Genomic DNA, 25,609 nt, shown 5'->3' on the forward strand with positions numbered 1-25,609 from the left:
TACATTTTTGCTGCTCACACACTCAGAGCCTATATCTGATGGTGTGACATTTCCTAGGGCATTGGCAGCTGTTCAGATGTCAAGCAGCTGGTGTGAGAACTGTCATCCACTCTAGGTTGTTATTCCATGAGTGACATGTTAGCCCAGAGAATTTTTTCATAAAACCATCTTGGTTTCCCTTTAGTTATGTACAATCTATCAGAAATTTCAGCAAAGAGATGTGTCGTGGATAACAACTCTATTAAAGCAAAATTGGGCATGCAACGGTCACGCCAGATAATAGTGGCTAGTATTACACGGTTGTGAAACGTGCATTAAGAAATTTGTTACTATAGTTAATGTACCAAATTTTGTAAATAAATCAGTTATTTTGAAAGTGATAGTGAACTCAACTTTCTATTTACTAATTTAAAAGTTAAAGCACTGGAATGCCATTCTGGATACTCTCGGAATACTGCATAAACCAGAATAATCTTGGGTATGGTAATAAAAGTGGGATAGGCACACAGAAACATCACTATCTACCTGTGTGTGGCCATCCAAAAGCTGTACAATCATATGGAATAGGGCAAACCATGATCAACATGGCAATAGTACATTAAGGTGTCAGTCATCTACAGCATTATCTTGGCTTCTTAAGTACATTCAGCAACATTTTAGTGAAAGCATTCTCTCTTGGAACACTGATCACTGTATGTTAAACCAAAGGCTTTCTTTGCTTTTCTTCTAAGAACATTCTCTTTAAAAATCAATACTAATTCAGTAAAGACAAGTTCTTGAACACCATAAGGTGGTGTCAGAATGCAATGGTTGTTTGGAGAAAGAGGAAAGTATTTTTTTAAAAAAATAAAGTAATCTGAAAAGAATGAGGCTGAGTAAGAATAAACTGGTATGAAACCTTTAAATGAGGAGAGCAAAGCATAATACCACTCACAGCTAAAGGCTAGACATTCCCAGAGCTTATAAAAAATCTCGGCTTTCCTCAAAAGACAAGCTTACTCATGATTACTTAAGACGGCAAAAACAAATTTATAAATTTTAGTCATTTTAGTGAAATGAGAACAACGTGGCATGATAAAAATATTGATACCAATATGGCTAATTTTTCATGCTTTTTTAAAATAAATTTATTTATTTTATTTATTTTTGGCTGCGTTGGGTCTTCGTTGCTGCACACAGGCTTTCTCTAGTTGCGGTGAGCAGGGGCTGCTCTTCATTGCGGTGTGCACGCTCCTCATTGCAGTGGCTTCTCTTGTTGTGGAGCACGGGCTCTAGGCACGTGGGCTTCAGCAGTTGTGCCACACAGGCTCAGTTGTTGTGGCTCGTGGGCTCTAGAGTGCAGGCTCAGTAGTTATGGCGCACAGGCTTATTTGCTCTGCAGTATGTGGGATCTTCCCAGACCAAGGATCGAACCCGTGTCCCCTGTGTTGGCAGGTGGATTCTTAACCACTGTGCCACCAAGGAAGCCCGAATTTTTCATTCTTTCTTATCCTGCTGAGCGTTCACACATGCTCATTCATGAACACACACACATTCACCATCATATAGTTGACTTTATTGTTTATATCTTTTTCCTAGATTCATTTCCAAAATTCTGTAACATTATTATAAATTTCCCTCAGGGCATCATTCCTCCCACTGCAAGCCCACATAATGTAGGTAAGGCTAAATCAACCCCAAGATCAAGGGGCAAGCATGTGACCTGGGTCGGTACCAATCACTGCCTTGCACACCCCTAAATGTGGCAAATGATTCTAAATGGGCCAATCAAATTTAGTCCCAAAATTCCAATTTGAATTGTTGAGGAAGAGTTTTGAGGCTGTAAGTCAGTCTCCTTACTGTACTACAGAGTGAGCTTCTCTGAAAAGTAAATGGTTACAGAATTAAAAACAAACACAGGAAAGAACCTGGTGACATACACTGAGACCCTGAATCTATCCTTATCTGAAACCAAACATACCTTATAGTTATGTAAGCAAATAAATTCTCTGTTTCATTAAGCCAATTTGCAATGATTTTGTTATTTGTACCTAGACAAATGTTTAATTTACCTATGTTCAAATTTTTATTAAGTTCTCTTTTTCAAAGTTCTAATACAAATTTGTGTTTGGAAAGGAAAAATTTTAAAATAGATTTCTGTGAATATCTGACAGATGGGCTTCACCTAAATTTTTTGCCTATGCTTTAAGAGAAAAATAAACATAAAAAAATGATGCTAGATAACTGGACATCCACATACCAAAAAAATAAAAAAAGGAATCTAGACACAGAGCTATACCCTTCACAAAAATTAATTCAAAATGGACCACAGTCTTAAAAGCAGCCAGGGACAAACGACAGGGTATCTTCAAAGGACTGAAAAACAATGGAATGCTAATCTTCAAAAATATGAAAAATAAAACAAAACCCTGCTTATCCAGACTTCTACATCCAGCAAAATATCTATAGAGAATGAAAGTGAAATAAAGATATTCTCAGGCAAAAGCAAAGTATTTAAATGAAAAAAAAGAAAACCTGGGAGAATTCATCACATCAGGCTTGTACTAAAGGATATTCTGAATGGAGTTGTTCAAGCAGAAGAATATTGATCACAGAAGGAAGCTAGAATGAAGGAAGGTAAAACTAATGAACAGTAAATATGTGCAAAAATGATCTTAAAATGGATCACAGTCTCAAATGTAAAACACAAAACTATAAAACTCCTAGAAACTAACATAGGAGAAAACCTAGGAGACCTTGGGTACGATAATGACTTTTTAGATATAACACAAAGACATGATCCATGAAAGAAATAGTTGATAAGTTGGACTTCATTAAAATTTTAAAAACTTCTGCTCTGTGAAAGATAATGTCAAAAAATGAGAAAATGAGCCACAGACTGGGAGAAAATATTTGCAAAAGACACATGTGATAAAAGACTGACATCCAGGGCTTCCCTGGTGGCGCAGTGGTTGAGAATCTGCCTGCCAATGCAGGGGACACGGGTTCGAGCCCTGGTCTGGGAAGATCCCACATGCCGCGGAGCAACTAGGCCCGTGAGCCACAATTACTGAGCCTGCGCGTCTGGAGCCTGTGCTCCGCAACGAGAGAGGCCGCGACAGTGAGAGGCCCGCGCACCGCGATGAAGAGTGGCCCCCGCTTGCCGCAACTAGAGAAAGCCCTCGCACAGAAACGAAGACCCAACACAGCCATAAATAAATAAATAAATACTTAAAAAAAAAAAAAAAAAAGACTGACATCCAAAATATACAAATAACTCTCAAAATTCAACAATAAAAAAATAACCTGATTAACAGTGGGCCAAAGACCTTAGCAGACACCTCACCAACAAGATATAGAATATACCGATGGCAAATAAGCATATTAAGATACTCCACATCATACGTCACCAGAATTAAAAATTAAAACAACGAGATACACTACACACCTATTAAAATGGCCAAAATCTGAAACACTGGTAACACCAATGCTGGTGAGGATGTGGATCTACAAGAACTCCCATTCATTACTGGCTGCAATGCAAAACGGCAGGGCCACTTTGAAGACAGTTCGGCAGACTCTTACAAAATTAAACATACTCTTATCATACAATACAGCAATCACACTCCTTGGTATATACCCACATGAGTTGAAAATTTATGTCAAAGACTTAAGTCCTTACAAAAACCTACACATGGACGTTTATAGCAGCTTTATAGCGAGGGATGAATAGGCTAAGCACAGAGGGTTTTTAGGGCAGTGAAAATACTCTGTATGATACCATAATGATAGATACACGTTGTTATACGTTTGCCCAAACCCACAGAATGTACAGCGTCAAGAGTGAACCATAATGTAAACTATGAACTTTGAGTGATTATGATTTTGGGTGTCGTGTAGGCTCATCCACTGTAACAAGTGTAACTCTAGTGGGGGATGTGATAATGGAGGAGGCCATGCCTGTGTAAGGGAACGGGTTATATGTTAAAAATCTGTACCTTCCTTTCAATGTTGCTGTGAACCTAAAACTGTCCTAAAAAGCTATTCTAAAAAGCTAGTCTTAAACAAATATACCCTTAACAAAAAATAAACATGTACACAAAATAACTCATAATTTTATAGGGAAGTAACCATTATATTGCGCCAGCATGATCTAATTAATCTTTTTTGTTTTTAGATTTTTAACATTACTTTAGTGACATTCATATACATTCAAATATATATATGTGTGTGTGTATATATATATATATTTAGAGTTGAAAAAATCGTCTGAAATTGCCAGTATTTCCTATATCATCAGTCTATACATAAATAAAATACATAAGCATATATATATATAAGTGTAGAATAATTAAAGTCACTAAAAATTTTGGGATTTTAATGCAAATATAGAATTATGTAAAATAAATACACAAAGAAATAGTCTCAGATAAAATACACACATGTATGTGTATATAAATAACTAAATATTTGTACATATAACATATAAGCATATATGCACTTATAAATGTATATATATTCTCATTTTTATAGCTTTTTTTAATATCTTGATTATTTAATCCTACCTTTTCTTTGAATGTTTTTACTGTTTACTTAACTATGATAACTGTTACTTAAATATTTTTTGCTTGTATTTTGGGTTCTTGATCAGTTGTAATATTTAATATTGATCACTAAAACAATTTATCTGAATTTTTTCAAGCTTGATCATTGTCATTGTTAGATTTTTCCTAATATGTATTGAATTACAGTCTTTCAAATAAACATATGTGTGTATGTGTGTATATAAATACAGATATGTATGTGTGTGTGTGTGTGTGTGTGTGTGTGTGTATATATATGTTTGTTATCTATCTGTCTATGGAGAGAGAGGGGATACAGAGAAAGAGATAGAGAGGGAGAGAGTACCATGAGCTAATATTTTGCTTTAATTTAGACTTTGGAGCTTTTCTCTCCCTTATTTTTAAAATATGCTCTAGTTACCAGCGGGAAAAAAACACCTTGAGGTATTTTCATCTACTTTAAGTCAAAAGATTTAGTTGTTTTGTGTTTTGTTTTGTTTTGTTTTTCAAGGGAAGAGGTGATGCTAGGATGAGGGCATTTGGGAGGAAGGAGAGAGTTCATAAGCTTCTTTGACCCCTAGTGTTCTGTTATGTTCAATGTTATTAAGTGATACCTGCTAGACAGAAATAAATTACCATATTAGAAACCGTGGTTTTGAAACCAGGAAGTACACACAGCAGGAAACGGTTACATTAACAAATGTGTTTATCTTCTGTATATTATATAATATTAGCATGAGATAGGATGTTACAATGTATTTGTAATTTTTTCACTTTGTCCAAAACTTAAATCAAATTCAGATTTTTGACTCGGTTAAAAGCAATCATCTTTCCCCAATCCAATTCCATTTTAGATTTCATGCAGTCTTCTTCATATTACTCTGTCCAAAGTGATGGAAATTCAGAGTTTGTGAGGATTTCTTTAGTTCATTTTCTGATTTAAGACCAGACTGGGAAAGTTGTCATTTCTTATAATTTTGTTTATTCCTATAGAACTAGCAAATTACAGATGTTAAATATCTCCTTAATAATTGAATCTTGTAGAATCAGGCAAAAGCTTGGTATTGCTTCTATCCCTTTTAAATATTCAGTTGACGTCATCCTGAAATTTTTTTTCTATTTTCAAAATCTATTCAATACATCAGAATCCATGTAGATGTCTTATCTCACATCACAATGAAAATAACTCAACTAGGAAAAAAATTCCTTTTTATGTGCATGTACAAAGTAATCGTGTGTCAGAGGAGGCAACAATTCTGTGGACAGAATGTGATTTCTAAAGAATATTTCATGTATTTTAACATAGATTCTTATTTATCAAATACAGAGTTTTATGCATATTCCTCAGGAAATAAAGAGTGTGAAATTTTTCTTTGTTATTTAATACTACCAGTTGACTTGTCTTGATTCACGCTATTGAAAATACTGTGTTTCCTGTTTACCACTTCTAAAACATTTCTCTATTTTCCCTTCTGTTCCTTCCGTTCTGTTTGTTTGTTCTGTTTTTATAATTCTGTTTTTGTTTTTTAGAAAGAAGAAACAATTGAAGGATTTGAATTTTTTTTTGTAGAGCTGAATAGCCAACCTGCAGTCCCATCTTCATCTCCTCTTACTCTCAGGAGAGAATAAAACTCTCCATAGTCTTCAGACATCGAGCTTTTCCTTTCATATTGGTGATTTTTATTCTCCCCTCCTCAGCAAAATTGCTGATCAAGTGTCAGGTTCCATTTGGATGGCTTAACAGCACATCTTGTCCATTTTTACAGCTCTGGAAAATGTCCCCAATTTACTTAATTGTCTTCTCTCAGGTGGCAGCAATCAAATGACAGTGATATCAAAAGTGTTTCCTATTAGAGCAATGCATTTAGATTCTCCAGCCTTCTCAGCCATACCATATACAAGGGATAATGAATAACCTGACAGTTAAACAGACACCATTTTTGAGTTGCTATATAAACAGCAGGATGCAGTCTTATTACTTAATTGCCAGAATACAAGCTGATACAAAAAAATCCAGCACTTTCTTCTTAATGTGTGGACTCCAGAAGAGTCTCCTTGGAATTGATTCCTTTATCTACTTACTTATATTAAAGCTTGCCACTGTGAAATGAAAAAACATACTTCTTATACTTAACCTGCCAACATGTTCCCTTTCCCCTTCCTAATACTACAGACATTAATTATCCATTTCTTTACTTGTAACTAAGGATTGGGAAAAAAAGAAAGACTATGTACATAGTTTCATAGTTGCTAGTCCTTATGAAGAAGGAGGAAAATACGTGCTTGCTTTAAATAACATTTTCTGCATATACACTAAATTAATCCCCCCTCTGAATTCAGGGTAAGGAACCAGGAGTAGATTACCAGTGAATAATTTTTTTAACAATTTAATAATTCCAGAGAGGTAATTACTTATATCAAATGTTCAAATTAACTCTCCTAAGAAAGATTATTCTCTTGTTCAAATCTCTTGCTGCTGTCTAGTGGATGGTTGAATGATGCAGAACTAGTAAATAATTTCTTACATGTATGATCACTGTCAGATTTCTTCAGACTCTTTGTTTTTAACCTTACTCTATATTAGAACTTTAAACCACAGAAGGGTCAATTAACATGACCTATAGACTCAGCTAGGTTTTATACTTTAACGCATTATGCAATATATTGAAATGAAAAGTAAAAAAGTCTCCAGTGATATATTCTGACTTTAGGATAACTAATTTACTTGGGAGAAAATGGTTGAATCTTTATTTTTTCTTTCTGTTTCTCAGCTTTGTCAGGCTCCTCGTTCAAAGCCTATGTATATAAAGTGGACACTTAGAAAATGCCACTACTTTTCATGTAACTCATGTTTTTATTATATTATTGTTTTGTTTCCTTTTATATTTAAGAAACCATATATAAGATGAAGTAGAAAAGACAGAATTGATAATACCCAAAAGACATGGGGAATATGCAAAGATGACTAAACTAATAGCCCCAACAAAAAAAACAAACAAGCCTGGAAAAGACTGATGTATCATACAGAACTGAGTGTTCAGAAACCATGCAGGAAGAGACAAAAAGAACAATTACTGAGTACTCCAGTGTTAATCACTATGCTAGGAAATTTAAGTTTTTTAAAAAGGTATTCTACTCCTATGACAAAGGTTATCCTATTCCCAATTTACAGAGAAGAAAACTGGTTCAGCAAGGTAAAATATTCAGTTAAGTAGTTTACAAATGGTAACCTGGGATTTATACTACTTCTACCTGGCTTTATCATCCAAGTACTCTATACCACCATATTTGCATACAAGATAGTGTATGGGAAGACAGGTTCCATTTCCCCGTAATTAGCTAAAGAGAGGTGAAGGATTTATCCATCTTCGAAGAAATCCAACAACATTTGTTAGTAATAGGTGACAGAATAAAATTCTCTTACTTTCAAAAAACTCTTATTTTCGAACTTCAAAACCACAGGTTAGAATTTTAACTTAAATCTGCAGTAAAGATGCATATGTTAGAGATCACACAATGTCCCTTAATAACTTAAAAGTTATAATTAAGCGAAGCTTGCCTTCTCTTTCCTGTGATACATCATCAATTTCTTTTTACTCCATAGATGTTCATTTTTTAAAGTTCTAATCCCTCTACTGTCACTGTGATTTTTCAGTGTTTTAGAATTCTTTAAATTATGTAGTCCAACAAAAAATAGGATTACTAGAGTAATGCATGGCTTCTCATTATTTGTGAGTTATAATAATAAAATATTCCTAAGTTTAAGAAATTATTATATAGGGGATATAATATATATATATATGTATATATATAATTTTCCATACCTGAAGTCAGTTTAATATGAAATCTAGTGTTAGTATCTTGGGGTCTGTACAAAATAATGTAAATATTTCAGTTCAGGTTATGTAGTTATAGTAAGCATTAAAGATAACAGAAAGGTAACAAATGATCACAAGTTTGATAAGATGATGTGCATTTCTTGTATCGTTTTGTCTTTGGTTAGTCGCCTATAAAATTTCAATATATAGAAAGAAAAGAGGATGCAATTTCACATCCAGAACTTTGTTGTCAACAATTAGATATTTCATCTAAATGAAACAGATTTCCAAAAATGATTTCTTCTTACGTGGGAAACAACAGTTATAGATGTCATTTACTATTATAAATGTCTGTACCAGATTTCCTCAACTATGTGTACTAAAAACCTGATAAAACATGGTTAGCCTACAACCAGGCCACCAGATGGCTCTTCTAATAAGTACCACATTTTATAAGAAACCTTGTTTTATTAGGAAGTACCTAGATTTGATAGCTTGATAATTTTATCCTATATTACTAATTATTTTTCTTTGAAAATAATAAATAAAATTTTGTTTGGAATAGCATGTAAATTATTCTCTTACTCTTTATAATAACAAATCTCTTTCCATGCCAGTCTTTGGTTGGTCTTGGAGAGTTTAGGATTATTTCATTAAAGTTAGGATATCTTGATATCAATAAATGATTTGAACTGTGAAAGAATCACTTGCAAAATAAATACACCCTACAAGCTATCAAATAAACGGTTGCACTGATCTTTCTACTGCAATGACCAGTTGTTTTCATGGAGGGAAATGGCATGGATCCAGCCTAAGTGAATAACTAGGCAATTGGAATCACACAAAGGTATTTTCAAAGATAATTATCTCCATTTGAAGAATGATAACATACTTGATAACTGATAACTCAGGTTCCCTATGTGAGACTATTGAAATTACTCTATAAACTGAATTGATCCACCAAATTAGCTAAACAACTTGTAAACTATTTTTTTTTTTACAACTTTTTGTTTTAATATATCAGTTTAGCAAGCTAGTAATCTTGACATTGAGTACACAATCTTATGATGTAATTTGCCTCTTTAGATTTCAAAAACTGATCTCTACACAGGTCAGGTCCATTGTATGATGAAAATTTTGGTTCATATGAAGGAGAAATAGGTACTCTGTGCCAGAAGAGCCTACATTTATGTTGTGTGAGCATATGTGTGTGTGTGTGTGTGTGTGTGTGTGTGTGTGTGTGTGTGCACATTCACACATAAACATATCCTTGCTGATCTTAGAGAGGAATTAATAGATCTATTTGACCTAACAGCCTCCATACCATTAATACATATGTATGGAAAACCTTTATGGAAACAGTTAAAATTCTTGTTTCCCTGAGCATATTTGTTCAGTGACACTTACTTGAAAATGGTGAGCTCATCATTGCAATATCTGTCATCATTACAATATCAAGGTGCATAAACAGCTTATGATTTTAGGTTTTTTCTTCTAAGAAAGGGGTATATAACAAATTCTTAAAAAGTGCCAAATGTTAAAATATAAAATGAAGAAAAGTGAGCAATGAAGAAAATTGTTTATCAAATGGCATAATTATTTACTAATTATTCACTTTAAGCTTTCAAAATATGGTACACAGTGTTTGTAATAGCTCTTTCATTTTTCATATGAAAGCATATCCATAAATATTTGTCTAAGTAAAGACCTGCTCTGTGTACAAATGATTGTTGAAATTGAGTGCTTGGAAAAAGATCTTCAGTGTTTCCACTGAGAAATAATGAAAACATATTTGATAAATAATTCATTTACACCTGCTGTGCATAATAATCACTCATGATGTTGGAGCTCTTTCTGAAATAGTTCTCCAAATAAGTTGTCCTTTGCACAGTGTTGTTTCCAGGGAAGAGACTAGAAAGTTTGTGATATTTCAGTAAGCATGTTGGTCTAGGAATTAATACAATAAAATTGCTCCCTGAAGCTTTGTGTAAATGATTTTATCTTAAATGTGCAATGGCTTGGTCAAGGTTTAAATAAGAATTTTGTGAAAGGAGTACCATTATGCATGCAGGTCCTAAATCAAGGTACACTTTTTACTTTCTTCAACTACTTATTGATGTAGCCTATTAAATGTATAGAATGTTTTAAAAGAGGTATGAAAGAAAGTATTATTAATATTATATGTCCATGCTTCCCAATGTGTGGTCTTCTAGGAAGCATCAACTAGGAACTTACTAGAAATGCAAATTCTCAGTCCATTCCCCAGATTTACGACTGTATCAGAAACTCTAGGAGTGGCGCCCAGTGATCTTAGTTAAACAAATTCTGCAGGGAATTTTGGTGCTTGTTCAAATTTGAGAACCCCCAGTTATGTTATGAGGATGCCATACTGGGGGGCAAAGATTTCTATACTGTTAGTACGTCATAAATGTTTAGCATGTCTTGATGATTAAGAATTTATGAAACCAACAAAATACACCAACGTTTCCATTCTCATCTGAATGTGAAAAAATATTTTTTGAACCTTTTACTTTCAACTTATATTTAAATAATTTTCTTATAAGCAGACTCTAAGCCTGTTCATCTCCCATTTCCAAAACTTTTTTTTGTATTTCATATTTCATATTCTAGAGCTTAAGAATATATATTTTAAGAAGGTTCTAAGGAGGTACCAAATAAATGCCATTTTTCACAGTACAAAAAGAACATCTTTTTTTTGTTTGTTTCCTTTTGTGTTCAGGCATTGAGTGTGTAATATACTTCTTTCATACTAATCATAATCATAATATTGATATTGGTAAAAGGAGCTCAGCCTTTAAGATTTATTGTACCAGGGGGGTTTAATAAATAGAATCATGACTCATACACAGAAAGCAAAGAGATTTTGGGGTGAAATAAATTGAGAAAAAATGTAATAAAATGCCAACAAATTCAAATAAAGGGATAAAGCTATTATCCCTTTTTTCTGATCCTTGATGTTGAACAGTTACTCATTAGTTTGGAATCTATATTTCCCAAGCCATTTACTTAGTTGAAGTGATTTCTTCCCACCCAAAAATGCTTTCCCATACCCTAATGTCACTGCTAAAATAACTTAGAAATTTCTTCTCTAACAATAAGTGTTCTCAACAAATATTAGTATGAATAAATGAAAGAGGTTGCCCTAAAACCTACATAAGGAGGCAAAAGATCTGTACTCAGAAAAGTATAAAATACTGGTGAAAGAAATAAAAGATGACACAAACAGATGGAAAGATATACCATGTTCTTGGATTGGAAGAATCAATATTGTGAAAATAACTATACTACCCAAAGCAATCTACAGATTCAATGCAATCCCTATAATATTACCAATGGCATTTTTCACAGAATTAGAATAAAAAATTTTACAGTTTGTATGGAAACACAGAAGACCCCAAAATAGCCAAAGCAATCTTGAGAAAAAAAAAAAAAAATGGAGCTGGAGGAATCAGGCTCCCTGACTTCAGACTATACTACAAAGCTACAGTAATCAAGACAGTATGGTACTGGCACAAAAACAGAAATATAGATCAATGGTACAGGATAGAAAGCCCAGAGATAAACCCACTACCTATGGTCACCTAATCTATGACAAAGGAGGCAAGAATATACAATGGAGAAAAGACAGCCTCTTCAATAAGTGGTGCTGGGAAAACTGGACAGCTACATATAAAAGAATGAAATTAGAACACTACCTAACACCATACACAAAACTAAACTCAAAATGGATTAAAGACTTAAATGTTAAGGCCAGACACTATAAAACTCTTAGAGGAAAACACAGGAAGAACACTCTTTGACATAAATCACAGCAAGATCTTTTTTTCACCCAACTCCTAGAGTAATGAAAATAAAAACAAAAATACGCAACTGGGATCTAATTAAGCTTAAAATTTTTGCACAGCAAAGGAAACCATAAACAAGTCGAAATAACAACCCTCAGAATAGGAGAAAATATTTGCAAATGAAGCAACTGACAAAGGGTTAATCTCCAAAATATACAAACAGCTCAGGCAGCTCAATATCAAAAAAAAAAAAAAAAATCGAAAAATGGGCAGAGGCCTAAATAGACATTTCTCCAAAGAAGACATACAGATGGCCAAGAGGCACGTGAAAAGATGCTCAACATCACTAATTATTAGAGAAATGCAAATCAAAACTACAATGAGGTATCACCTCACACTGGTCAGAATGGCCATAGTCAAAAAATCTATAAGCGGGCTTCCCTGGTGGTGCAGTGGTTGAGGGTCCGCCTGCCAATGCAGGGGACACGGGTTTGAGCCCTGGTCTGGGAAGATCCCACATGCCGTGGAGCAACTGGGCCCATGAGCCACAACTACTGAGCCTGCGCGTCTGGAGCCCGTGCTCCGCAACAAGAGAGGCCGCGATAGTGAGAGGCCTGCGCACTGCGATGAAGAGTGGCCCCCGCTCGCCACAACTAGAGAACGCCCTTGCACAGAAACGAAGCCCCAACACAGCCAAAAATAAATAAATAAATAAATAAATAAATTTATTAAAAAAAAAAATCTATAAGCAATCAATGCTGAAATGAGTGTGGAGAAAAGGGAACCCTCTTGCACTGCTGGTGGGAATGTAAACTGATACAGCCACTATGGAGAACAGTATGGAGGTTCCTTAAGAAACTAAAAACAGAGCTACCATATGACTCAGCAATCCCACTACTGGGCATATACCCTGAGAAAACCATAATTCAAAAAGACACATGTACCCCAATGTTCACTGCAGCACTATTTACAATAGCCAGGACATGGAAGCAACCTAAATGTCCATCGACAGAGGAATGGATAAAGAAGATGTGGTACATCTATACAATGGAATATTACTCAGCCTTTAAAAAGGAACAAAATTGGGTCATTTGTAGAGATGTGGATGGACTGAGAGTCTGTCATACAGAGTGAAGTAAGTCAGAAAGAGAAAAACAAACATCATATATTAAGGCATATATGTGGAATCTAGAAAAATGGTACAGATGAACTTATTTGCAGGGCAGGAACAGAGACGTAGACATAGAGAACAGAAGGGTGGACACAGTGGGGGAAAGGAGGGTGGGATGAACTGGAAGATTAGGATGGACATATATACACTACCATGTATAAAACAGGTAGCTAGTGGGAACCTGCTGTATAACACAGGGAGCTCAGCTCGATGCTCTGTGACGACCTAGAGGGGTGGGATGGGGGTGGGTGGGAGGGAGGTCCAAGAGGGAGGGGATATATGTATACATATAGCTGATTCACTTTGTTGTACAGCAGAAGCTAACAAAACATTGTAAAGCAATTATATTCCAACTAAAAAAAAGAAAAAAAAAAAGAGGTTGCCCTATCAATCACCAAGTTCTGGGATGTCTTTATAGAAACAGTGTTAATATGAACCGAGTGTTTACTACAGCTATCTAGGGTATAAATACTGACTTGGTAGCTACTAGTAATAGATGGTAATTAAAATCATGGAGTGATTGAGAATCAGGGAAAGTAGAGGTAGCAGGCAGAAGTCTAAGACAAAATTCAGGTGTTCATAAGTCAATAAAATAGAAGAAAAAAAATAAAATCAGAAAAATACATGAATAATAAAAATTATATTAAAGGTGATTGGATTATTGCACAAATTATTGTTTCATTGCTGGAAGAGTGGCACAAAGAAACAAAAAGCGAAGAAAATAAAGGAGAGTCTCCAAAATTAAAAACAACGTAAACAGGAATTTGAGAAAAGGGAGAGCAAAACGTTGAGCAGAAACTAAATAGCAATTGCTATTTTTATGTAGGAAGTCATTTTAGAATTTTATAACCATAAAAGAGAAAACAGAGAATATCTTCATGGAAGCATGAGAACTACACTGAGAAAAGTGGAGCCTGAATTTAAGAGTGACGCAGTATCTAAAAGGCTGATATTGTAGGGTTGACCACATTAGATATATTTTACCATTAATTCCAGTATACTTTCTAATATCTTTATTGGACTTAACAGCCAAATACTTCAAATATGCTTGTTATATAAAATTTAAATATAATCCTCCCTAGTCACTGAGATTTGAACCAGATGTTCTGCTAAAACCACAATTTTAAGACTTTTAACAACTGGAGGCAACATATAATTTTATTTGATCTTAAAAATCCATGTATTACTTTTGGCAACAGGGCCTTTTTATTTTAAGTGTTGCTAACAAGCAGTGAAACTTTCTCAATTAGTTTAGAAAGTAATTTAATCACCACCATCCCATCCATGGCACAGTCTTAGTGATCAAATAAGTACTGGTCACGAAAGTCAATTAATCCCGCTTCTGAAAGCTCTTTTAGCAGATACATTAGAGATGCATTAGAGATGGCCACTTGGAGAGACCATGTAGGAGATTCCCATGCAACTGTGCAAAGATAACTCCTGACAGAATGTAAAGCTGAAAACTGCCTTCACAAATTTAGTTTCTCTGGTTTTTTGCTTGTTGGTTTGGTTTGGTTTGGTTTTTAGTTCGTTCTGTCCAGAGCAGCAGTGTTGAGAAAGCCGCTGCTGTGACTTTTGGTTTCTGCAGAATTGCACACCTGATCGACATGTCTTGATTCTAGTAATTTGCCTTAGTGCATTATGTTGGCACTCATGGAGGTAACCTCGACCACAGCTCTGGTTTGTTAGTACATGCAGTTTTTCCAGATTATCCCTACCCCAACAATCTGTTAGATGTTTCTGAAAGAAGATGCTAAAATAGAAATATTTTCTTTAACCCTTTTTATTGTAAAATATCTTACAAATGTATATAACAAAATTTTATCACAAATACTTGTGTAGTCATCATCTAGATTAAGAAATAGAGCATTGCTAGCAACCTAAAATACAATCCCATACTCCCTCCCAACTATCCACTCCCAAATTCTAAAAGATAACTGAGTTTCATGGCAATCACTTTATATTTCTTTATATTTTGTACAAATTAAGCTTAAAAGCCTAAAACCAGTTTGTTTTATTTTTTGAAATATGTATAAATGATATCATAGTTTTTTATGTCTGGTGTCATTCAACCAATATTATATTTGTAAGATTTACCCATATTGTTCAGTGTATCTATAGTCTTTCATTTTCATTAATTTATAGTACTCCATTATTTGCACATATGACATTTTCATTTACTCAAATATCCTACATAACGTTGTTATGAATATTCTTGTACATGTCTCTTGTACATATTCTTCTTTGCTACATATCTAGGGGCATAACTGGTGGGAAACGGAGTATGCAAACATTCACATTTAGGAGAGAGGGCCAAATTGATTTCCCAAGTTACTCTCCCTTCTGCAATGTAAGAGAGCTCCCAGTGTTCTACACCTTTGCCCACACTTGGAGTTGCCAGCCTTTTAAATGCTAATCATTCCAATCTAGAAAAATGGTATAGATGATCTTATTTGCAAAGCAGAAATAGAGACACAAACATAGAGAACAAATGTATGGATCCCAGGGGGGGAGGGGGGGGTGGGAAAAATTGGGAGATTGGGGTTGACACATACATACTATCAATACTATGTACAAAATAGACAACTATTGAGAACATACTGTATAGCACAGGGAGCTCTACTTATTGCGCTGTGGTGACCTAAATGGGATGGAAATCCAAAAAAGAGGGGATATATGCATATGTATAGCTGATTCATTTCGCTGTACAGTAGAAACTAACACAACATTGTAAAGCAATTATACTCCAATAAAAATTAAAAAGTAAATAAATTTTTTTTTAAACCATTCCAATGGATACATAGTGGTCTCTCATCAGGTTTTATTTTCCATTTCCTTGAATACCAATAAGATTGACAACTTTTTCAGACTTTTATTTGACACTTGGATATCTTATTGAAGCCTCTTTCCCATCTTTCTTACAGGTTCTTTTGGGGTTTTTTTCTTATTAATTAGTAGGAGTTCTTTACATATTCTGGACACTAGTCCTTTACCCATTTATGTATTGTAAATAAATTCTCCCACTCTGTGAACTGCTTTTTTTTCTCTTACAGGCATCTTTTGAAAATAAGTTCTGATATCTAATGTCCAATTTACCAATATTTTCTTTTATGGTTAACATTTTGTGGGTCTTATTTAAGAAATACTGCCCCACTCCATTTTAAAGATATTCTTCTATATTACCTTTCAGAAGTTTTGTATTTCCCACCTAAATTTATAATCTCCTGGAATTCAGTTTTAATATACGGTGTGAGGTAGCAGTCAAGTTGCACTATTTTCCATCAGGATCTACCATCGTTTGCTGAAGACACTTTCATTTCCTATTGCTCTACATCACAACTTACATTTGAATTGTGCCCGTATATGTACAAATCTACTTATTTGCTGTAGTATTTTATGTTCCAATGATTATTTATCTATTCTTGCACAAATGACACGTCTCCTTTACTGCAATGTGATATCAGTCTTGATATCTGATGGAACACGTCTTCCCCTTTGCTCATCTTCTTCAAGGCAGGGTATAATGGCTATTAGCATTCTGCATTTTCATATCGATTTTAGTGTAGGCCCATCATGTTCCATAAAACTCCTACTGGGATTTTGATGGGGACTGCTGTGAATCTAAAGGTGAATTTAGGGAAAGTTAGCATCTTTACAATAATGAATGTTTCACTCCATAAACATGATAGACACATGAATATACTTATATTTCCTTTAAATTCTCTCAGTAATATTTTGTAGTCTCTTCCAGAGCACTATTGCACTTTGTCTGCTAGATTTATTATTTGATATGTTTTATGTTATTTTAAACGACATTGTTTTAGAATTTCATTTTCTTTGGAATTGAGTTTTGTGCTTTAACTTGCATCCAGAAACCTTGCTAAAGTAGTTTACTGATTTTAATACTTTATTTGTATTTGTTTGTTCCTATCTATACATTATCATATGTGAATAATGAGGATTCCTTTTCAATTACATTCCTTTTGTTTCTTTTGGTTTACTATGCTGTTAATGTCTCCAATGAAATGTTGAAGACTGGTGACAGCAGCTATCTATGTCTCTATTTTAAGTGGACGACTTTAAAAATTTCAATATCAAGCACTATTTTTGCTATAGCACTTTTTTTGGTGTATTCATTTATTAGACTGAGAATATTCCTTTTATTCTTGGTTTTCTAACATTTTTAAAAATAATGACTAAATATTAAATGTTATCAACTCTCTTGCAACATTTTTGAGATGATGTTATAATTTTTATTTTCCTGTTAGTATGTTTCATTAATAGATTTTCTGATATTAAACTAACCTTACATAAGACCAAATAAGACCAAACTGGTTATGATGCATTACCCTTTTTTATAATTTCCTGAATTAAGTTTGATAATATTTCTATTAGAATTTGGAATTCTATATTCATACTTAAGATAGGCATAAAAATGTCCTTTCTGGAAGTAGTCCATCCTTATAACATGAATTGGGATGCATTTGTGCTGTGGCTTTTTTTGCCCCTAGAGGTTTTTGAGCAAAACTGAATTATTTATTGCTTAAATATTTGGAAGTGTTCACCAAATGAAAGCATCTAGACCTAGATTCTTGTTTTGCATTGCTTTGTAATGTTTTCCTTAAATTTGAAAAAAAATTTGTTTGTAGAAAGGCTTTTAACTAGTGATTAAATTTAGGTAGTATTCATAAGATTGCTCAAATTTCTATTTCTCCTGTGTCTGCTATATTGTTATATTATTGATTTCAAGATTATTCATTACATCCTCATCTTTTTAATGTTTCTGAGAATTTTTCTATTAAAATTTTATTTCTTTTTTTAAATTAATTTATTTTATTTTATTTATTTTTGGCTGCACTGGGTCTTCGTTGCTGCACGCAGGCTTTCTCTAGTTGCGGCAAGCGGGGGCTACTCTTCACTGCCGTGCGCGGGCCTCTCACTACGGTGGCTTCTGTTGTTGCAGAGCACAGGCTCTAGGCGCACGGGCTCAGTAGTTGTGGCTCACGGGCTGTAGAGCGTGGGCTCAGTAGTTGTGGTGCACGGGCTTAGTTGCTCTGCGGCATGTGGGATCTTCTGGGACCAGGGTTCAAACCCGTGTCCCCTGCCCTGGTAGGTGGATTCTTAACCACTGCATCACCAGGGAAGCCCTAAAATTTTATTTTTTAAAGCAGTTTAGGTTCACAGTAAAGTTGAGGAGAAGATACAGAGATTTCTCATATACTCTCTGCCCTCACACATGCATAGCCTCTCCCTTTATCAACATCCCACACCAGAGTGGTACATTTGTTACACCACATCATAATCCCCCAAAGTCCATAGCTTACATTAGGGTTCACTCTTGGTGTTCTATATTATATGGGTTTGGACAATGTATAATAATTGTATCCATCATTATAGGATCATAGAGAGTATTTACACTGCCCTAAAAATTCTCAGTCCTCCACCACTCTGCCCTTCACCTACTCTCCTAATCTCTGGCAACCACAGACTTTTTACTGTCTCCACAGTTTTGTCTTTTCCAGAATGTTAGTTGGAATCTCTAAGCATAATATTCTTGAAATTGGTCTTTTTCTCTTTCTATCTCTGTCTGTCTCTCTCTTTCCCTTAACACACCAGGGTTTGTCAGTTTTACTGATCTTTTGATTGCTCTTTATTCTTTATATTTTATTAACTCTATTTTTCTTTAATTAATTAATTAATTTATTTATTTTTGGCTGTGTTGGGTCTTCGTTTCTGTGCGAGGGCTTTCTCTAGTTGTGGCAAGCGGGGGCCACTCTTCATCGCGGTGCGCGGGCCTCTCACTATCGCGGCCTCTCTTGTTGCAGAGCATAGGCTCCAGACGCGCAGGCTCAGTAGTTGTGGCCCACGGGCCCAGTTGCTCCGCGGCATGTGGGATCTTCCCAGACCAGAGCTCGAACCTGTGTCCCCTGCATTGGCAGGCGGATTCTCAACCACTGCACCACCAGGGAAGCCCTAACTCTATTTTTGTCTTATTTTAATTCTCCTATTTTTAGAAAACATACAAATTACTTCCATATAACTTCTTAATAAGGACGCTTGGTTCACTGATATTGTCTACCTTCTTTTCAAATATATGCAGTGAAAGCCAAAAATTCTCTCTAAGCAAAGATTTTCCTGCCTCCCGTAAGTTTTGACATGTTATTTTTATTATCATTCAGGTTAAAACCTGTTCTACTCAATATTATGATTTTCCCTTTGACTTTTGAGTTATTTAAAAGTATTTTCCTTAGTTGCCAAACACACTGGGGCTTTCTATTTAACTTTATAACTTATTTTTATATAAAATAATTTATGGCTAAAGCGTTTTCTTTTTATGATTTCCATTTTTTGGCCTTAAGACTTGCTTAATGACCCAGTTTTTAAAAAATTTTTGTAAATGTGCGTGCTGAAAAGATCGTTTGTTTCTGCATTTGTTGGGTGTAACGTTCTATACATTATATCCACTATGTCAAGTTGGCTGTTCTTCAAATATTTTATAGCTTGACTGATTTTTGATCTGCTTTTTCTATCAGTTACTGAAGGAGTATAATAAAATTTCTCACTATCTTTGTGGACTTGCTTTTTCTGCTATAGTTCTGTAAATTTTTCTTTTTATATCTTATTGAATACTAAATCATTTATACAATTTTAGACATATTATAACTCCTTGGTGAATTAAAATTATTATGGACTGCCTAACTTTATTCTTTTTACCTTTAATTATAGTATTCTTACCATTAATATAACTCTTAGAACTTTTTTAAAGTGTTTGTATGAACTACCTTTTTTTCCCTCTTCTTTTGATATATCTGTCATTTTTTTACAACTTCATTGAGAAATAGTTTAAATATCATACAACTCACCAATTCAAATTGTATGTCTTTATATTTTTGATACGTTACTCTAGACTTTATTTTACGCAATCTGAAAATCTTTGTTTTAATTGAAACATTTAATCCATATATATACATATATATTCATATATTTGACTTTAAATATACTATAATTTTCAATATTCTCTATTTATGCCATTTGTTGTTTTCTTATTTTCCTTCTCTCAACTTTTTTGCTTGAATGTTTTTATTATTCAATTTCTCCCTCTTTTTGTTCTAAAATTATAAACTCTTTTAACTCAATGTGCCTAACCCCTATTATTTTAAGTTGTGCTAAACCCCATAAGATATCATTATTTTTGTTTAATGAAGTCAAATTCATCTAGATATTCCCAAATATTCCCCCCTTCCTGGTATTCTTATTTCCTTATAATTTCCTGCTGTCATTGAAGACAAGTTTCCTCCTCCTGAAGAACCCCTTTAGTGTTTCTTTTACTGTGCATCTTCCTACAATAAATTCTCTCATTTCTTGTTTTTCTGAAAACGTCTTTAATTTGACTATGTTTTTGAATTACAGTTTTGCTGAGTATAAAATTATGTTAAAATTTGTATTCTTTCATCATTTAAAGATGCCATTCCACTGTATTCTGGTTTCCATCATTTCTACTGAAAACCCAATTGTTAATCTTATTGTTCTTTGAAACATAACATGTCTTTAATCTCTGGTTGCTTTTAACTCTGGCTCTTTATATTTTTATCTCAGCAGTTTTTAAATACAAAACTGAGTTTCAATTTATTTTTATCATGATTGGGTTTTGTAGTGCTCTCGATTCTGTGACTTGATAACTTGATGCCTTTTTCCAGTTTCATTCAGTTCTCAGCCATCTTCTCTTCAGATACTGCTTCTGCCCCATTTCCTATCTAATTTTCCTTGGATTAAAATTTCAGAAAGTTAGGCCTGCTTTCTGTGTGATATATGTCACATTCCATTATTCTGTAATTTTCATTTTTTACTTCTCTGTCCTTTATTCTGAATAGTTACTTCTAAGCTATCCTCTTTTGATTACTTCTCTTTTCAACTGTGTCTAGTATGGGTTAAACTCATCAACTGGTTTCTTCATTTGAATTTACTGAAATCCAATATTTTCATTTGGTATTTTAAATTTCCCAGTCTTCTGTAAATACTCAATATTTGCTTTAACTTTTTTGACAGAGTGAGATCATTATTTCAAAATCTGTGTCTAATAACTTTATCATTTGGAACTTAGTGGGTATGTTTTTATCTTCTACTGTTTTTGTTGCTTTTCTTCATGATGTGTTCTCTATTCCTGTTCTTGATGATTTTTCCACTGGGTGCCAGTTTTTTTTTTTTTTTTTTTAATGTTTATAGATCATTTGACTTTTCAGATGATAATATCTTACTCCAGAGAGTATTAATATTTGTTTTGCCAGGTCTCTAGAGAGACTAACAATAAGATTACCTCAACCCAATTCCAGGTATGAGAGAATAAAAAAACTAAACTGCTATCCCTGCAGGGTACTACATTCAGTTTTTCCATATCCCTATGATGCCACCCTGGACACCTATCCCTTTCCTCTGAACCCAAAGAAGCTGTCAAAAGAATTGCTCAACCCTTTATCAACCCATTCAGGAACTGAAAAACACCCATAGGGGAAAACATTCTGGCCATGAATCTTCCCCTTGATAGTTGCCTATTAATTCTGTTGCTTTCTATAACACTTCTCCATTTTCTGTTATCTAGTTGTCCTCGACAGAAAAGCTTGATCTGAATTACCTACTCTACCTTTACTAGAAGTTCCACTGCACTGTTTTTTTTCTTTTAGTTTATGACACTCACATGGTTCCAAATAGAACCGTAAGGGAGGCAATAAGAAAATGTAGGTGTTACAAAAACTGCAAAGAATGTTGCTGTGGAAAAAGAAAATTTTTCAGTTGACACTATTATCCTCATTTCAATCAAACTACTCTTTTCTCAGGCAAAATATCCAAATATCAAAAATCAGAATATAAATAAGATTTCTCATGAACTCCAAAGTTTTCATATTATTTTCTCTTACTAAATTTTAAATTAAAAATGAGTTTATTATAATAAAAATATCAAAACTGCATTATAAAAATATTTATCAAAATTTTGAATTATAATAAAAATGTAAAAACAACTAACTTTAAATACATTTGCATAGAATATATTTATACATTTTTCATATTAAACTATCCTCAAATGATTTATATTATAATATTTGAGAGTTTTAATTTTATACTTGTATTTTGAGACCAAAAGAGAAGTACCTATATGGAGAATCTAAACTGGGGATTTAAAAAAAAAAAATCCAGTGATCTTGAAAAGCAGTAGGTGCTATGCAGAGTAGCAGGAAATTGAGAGGCAAAAGTAAGTGGAGGAAGAGAGAGAGAACGGTTCAGGAGTCAAAAATATGATCTTTACAAAAATATAGGGCCACAAAAGAAAAAAAATTGTTTAAAAATATTCAAAGTTAATATAGCATTTCCACTCTCTGCTGTGTATTATCCAACACCACCAAGTAATTCTCCAATTTACAGTGAACCTTGAGTGGGTGGCCTACAAATTTAGCTCAATTCTGACTCTACCTACCCGAAGATATGTCAGATCCCACAGGTGAAGCCTCAGTCCTACAAGACTGCCCCCAGTTCAGATGCCACTCACAAGTTCAGATTGTTACCTGTGCTTCTGACAGGTTATGAATTGAAGGTTCCTATTAGCTCCTCGTGGGTTCTATTATTTCTCTAGAGCAGCTCACAGAACTCAGCAAACCAATTTACTAATCAAATTACTGCTTCATTACAAAGGATATTAAAGGATATAAATGAGCAGGCAAATTAAAAGACACAGGCATACCTCATTTCACTGCCCCCTGCTTTACTGCACTTCACAGATATTGCAGTTTTTACAAATTAAAGTTTTGTGGCCACCCTGCACTGAGTAAGTCTATGGAGCCATTTTTCCAACAGCATTTGCTTTCTTCATATCTTTGTGTCACATTTTGGTAATTCTCACAATATTTCACACTTTTTCACTATTATTATATTTGTTACGGTGATCTGTGATCAGTGATCTTTTATGTTTCTATTGTTATTGTTTTGAGGTGCCACAAACCATGCCCACATAAGACCATGAACTTAATAACGTTGTGTGTGTTCTGATGACTGCTCTATCAACCGACTGCTATCCTCTCCTTGGGCCTCCCTAATCCCTGAGACACAACAATATCAAAATTAGGACATTTAATAACTCTACAATGGCCTGCAAATGTTCATGTGAAAGGAAGAGTCACACATCTCTCACTTCAAATCAAAAGCTAGAAATGATTAAGCTTACTGAGTAAGGCCTGTCGAAAGTTGAGATAAGCCAATGCTAGGTCTGCTGCAGCAAACACTTAGCCAAGATGTGAATACAAGAGACAAGTTCCTGAAGGAATTAACCTTGCTACTCCAGTGAACACATGAATGGATAAGAAAGAAAAACGGCCTTATTGCTGACAACGAGAAAGTTTTAGTGGTCTGGATAGAAGATCTAACCAGCCACAACATTCCCTTAAGACAAAGCCTGATCCAGAGAAAGGCCCTCTCTTCAGTTCCATGAAAGCTGAGAAAGGTGAGGAAGCTGCAGAAGAAAAGTCTGAAGCTAGCAGAGGCTGGTTCATGAGGTTTAAGGAAAGAAGCCATTTCCCTAACATAAAAGCACAAGATAAAGCCTCAAGTGCTGATATAAAAGCTGCATCAAGTTATCCAGAAGATCTAGGTAAGAAAATTCATGAAGGTGGCTACACTAGACAACAGATTTTCAATGTAGGCAAAACAGCCTAATATTGGAGGAAGATGCCATCTGGGACTTACATAGCTAGAGAGGAGAAGTCAACACCTGGCTTCAAAACATCAAAGAACAGGCTAACTCTCTTGTTAGGTGCTAATGCAGCTGGTGAATTTAAGTTGAAGCCAATGCTCACTGACCATTCTGAAAATCCTAGCACCCTTAAGAATTACGTTAAATATACTCTGGCTGTGCTCTATAAATGGAACAACAAAGACTGGATGACTGCACATCTGTTGATAACATGTGGTTTACTGAGTAAACATTTTAAGCCCACTCTTGAGACCTATTGTCAGGAAAAAAAAAGTTCCTTTCAAAATATTACTGCTCACTGACAATACACCTGGTCACCCAAGAGCTTTGATGGAGATGTACAATGAGATTAATGTTGTTTTCATGCCTGGTAATACAACATCCATCCTGCAGCCCATGGATCAAGAGTAATTTTGACTTTCAAGTCTTATTATGAAAGAAATACATTTCATAAGGCTATAGCTGCCATAGATAATGATTTCTCTGATGGATCTGGGCAAATTCAATTAAAAATCTTCTGGAAAGGATTCACCATTCTTGATGCCATTAATAACATTTTTGATTCATGAGAAGAGGTCAAAATATCAACATTAACAGAAGTTTGGAAGAAGCTGATTCCAACCCTCACAGACATCTTGGAGGGGCTAAAAACTTCAGGGGTGGAAGTAATTGCAGATGTGGTGAAAACAGCAAGAGAACCAGAATTAGAAATGGAGTCTGAAGATATGACTGAATTGCTGCAATCTGATGATGAAACTTTAATGGATAAGGAGCTGCTCCTTATGGATGAGCAAAGAAAATGGTTTCTTGAGATGGAATCTATTCCTGATAATATGCTGTTAAGACTGTTGAAATGACAAAGGATTTATAATATTACACTAACTTAATTGATAAGGCAACAGCAGTTTGAGAGGATTGACTCAAATTTTTTAAGAAGTTCTACTGTGGATAAAATGCTATCAAACAGCATTGCATGCGACAGAGAAATTATTTATGAAGGAAGAGTCAATAGATACAGCAAACTTCATTTTTGTCTTATGTTAAGAAACTGTCACAGCTACCCCAACCTTCATCAATCACCACCTTGATCAGACAAGCCATCAACATCAAGGCAAGACCCTCCACCAGCAAAAAGATCACGTTTCGGGCTTCCCTGGTGGCGCAGTGGTTGGGGGTCTGCCTGCCAATGCAGGGGACACGGGTTCGAACCCTGGTCCGGGAGGATCCCACGGGCTGCGGAGCGGCTGGGCCCGTGAGCCATAATTGCTGAGCCTGCGCGTCTGGAGCCTGTGCTCCGCAACAAGAGAGGCCGCGATAGTGAGAGGCCCGCGCACCGCGATTAAGAGTGGCCCCCGCTTGCCACAGCTGGAGAGGGCCCTCGCACAGAAACAAAGACCCAACACAGCCATAAATAAATAAATAAAAATTTAAAAAATAAAAAAGATATCTTATAAAAAAAAAAAAGATCACGTTTCACTGAAGGCTCAGATGATGGTTAGCATTTTTAGCAATAAAGTTTTTTTTTAACTAAGGTATAT

At 34.7% G+C, this 25,609-nt stretch overlaps 1 pseudogene; it reads left to right on the forward strand.

The window, feature by feature from the left end:
- Window positions 1-23,466: 23,466 nt before the first annotated feature.
- Window positions 23,467-25,201, forward strand: LOC118892156 (annotated as a pseudogene).
- The last annotated feature ends 408 nt before the right edge of the window (window positions 25,202-25,609 follow it).

The sequence above is a fragment of the Balaenoptera musculus genome, chromosome 3, assembly GCF_009873245.2.
Source record: "Balaenoptera musculus isolate JJ_BM4_2016_0621 chromosome 3, mBalMus1.pri.v3, whole genome shotgun sequence".
Classification (NCBI taxonomy): domain Eukaryota; kingdom Metazoa; phylum Chordata; class Mammalia; order Artiodactyla; family Balaenopteridae; genus Balaenoptera; species Balaenoptera musculus.